The following is a 2,051-nucleotide window of genomic DNA, read 5'->3' on the forward strand; positions in this document are numbered from 1 at the left end:
AAAAAAAGAACGCACATGCTCTTCATGGGTGTTCCTCGTCATATTTTAATGAATGTTGTTAACTTTATCGTCCTGACTATTGTTTGGCAGGAAGGTGACCTCTGAGAGTGGGTTTAGGTCTAGATTTGAAGGATGTCTAAGTTCTATAATCTTGTGGATTCCATCCAATTACATCAGGTTAATAAGTGTAGCTCTTTTATAATTTTTGAATTTTACTCTATATTTTTCTCTTATTCTGGACAAGACCCTATACTGTGCTCCCTATTATAGAACAATCAATAGTGGGAACTGGGCAGCATCAAGTTATTCTGATCTCAGATTAATGGAAGCTGTGATTATGTGGTTCATGAGTTCTTTAGAATAATTGTTTCCTTGCGTCTTTGATTTTCTTCTCTTCTTTGCTCCAGAGAGAAACCAGTAGTTGTACCTAAGAAGGATGCTGCAAGCTATTGAGATCACAGTTGCAACAAACTCCCCAAAATAGGATGTAGAATATTGGCTTTATGGACTGTGTTATGTCAATTGACATTAATGTCCTAAGCCCTCAAGTGACTTGGTCCTGCAAGGTGTTTGGTTATAGATTTTAAAAATTTGCACTACTTTTCCCCCTTTATCTTCATAACTGAACTAGTAAGTCACATCAGGATAAATGGAGACAAAAATTGAAGTTGCCAAGGATTTCATTTTACTGAGATGAACAATCATTACCCATGAGAGTGGCAGTCAGGAAATTGAATGATGTATTGTGTTGGGCAAATGTGTTGCAAACAACCTTTTTAATGCAATGGTGTCACTCTGAGGACTTAAGTAGTTCCTGATTTGTAATCATAAATGATTGGTAATTTTAATTATTATAATCCCTGTAGTGGGCAATGAATAAGAAAGAGCAAATGAGAATCAGAGTCTTTGAATTGTGGTGTTGGAAAAGAATATTAAATTTACCATGGACTGAAGAAGAATGGACAAGTCTGTCTTGGAAAAAGTACATCCAGAATGCTTCTTAGAAGTGTGCCCAGTGAGACCTCATCTCATGTATTTTAGGAAAGTTTTCGGGAAGTCCCTGGAAGTGCTCAATAACTAGAAGATCCGCAAGATGGACCAACACAGGATTGAAACAATGGGATTGAGGATAGCAAGTATTTTGAGGTTGGCCTGTGACGGAGCAGCGTCTCATTCTGGTGTTCACGGGTTGCTATGTATCAGAACAGAATCAATAGTATCTAAGAACATAGTATAATACACATCTGGAAATATTTTCAGCCATGCAAATGTATATGTAGAAATACTCTCCACCTTCATGAATGTATGCCTTCCCACACCTGTTCCACCTTCATATCTACTTACTTCTGTACTCACGACTTGTTGGTTATTGCTGGGTTGTGTATGTTATAGTATTTTGTGTTGTTGTCTTTTACACGTATTTTAATGACTTTTAAATTTTGAGTTGGTGGGAGATTTAAGTTTTGGATCATAAACTCTGCATTCAACTGTTCAAACCACTCCTCAAACCCATACACCAATTTCACTTTTCGGTCCCCCACCCGAATTTCACTTTTCATTCTTCTGAAGGATCTCAGTTCTCTCTTTCAACCAAGTCAATAACTGTCAATTGTCTAGTTCATTACTTCATCTTCCCACCTGCCCTTGGGAACTTCCCTTTAGTATGCAAATTTTGTTGAGGCTTTTTATCCTTATCATAGTGGTCTCATAAAATATTTGTCCTTTGGTGATTGGCCCCACTTCACTCAGCATGTTTTCCAGGTTGATCCGTGGCATGAGGTGTCTTGTGGTTTCACCGTTGTTTGTTAGTGATGCATAGTACTCCCTTGTGTGTACGGACCAACATTTTCTTATCCATTCTTCTAAGGTGGAGTATTTCCAGCTTCTTGCTATTAGGAACACTGCTGGGATGAATACAATATTGCATATGTCTCTTTGTAGTCTGTTTCGTGCTCTTTGGGCTGTATACTCAGTAGAGCTATTGTATAGAATCACCATTCCTAGTTGTTTGAAAGAGCATCATATCCCTTTCCACGATGGTTGTACATATT

Source organism: Echinops telfairi, unplaced genomic scaffold (assembly GCF_000313985.2).
Source record: "Echinops telfairi isolate 266 unplaced genomic scaffold, ASM31398v2 ScPeMD7_5868;HRSCAF=6743_0, whole genome shotgun sequence".
Taxonomy (NCBI): domain Eukaryota; kingdom Metazoa; phylum Chordata; class Mammalia; order Afrosoricida; family Tenrecidae; genus Echinops; species Echinops telfairi.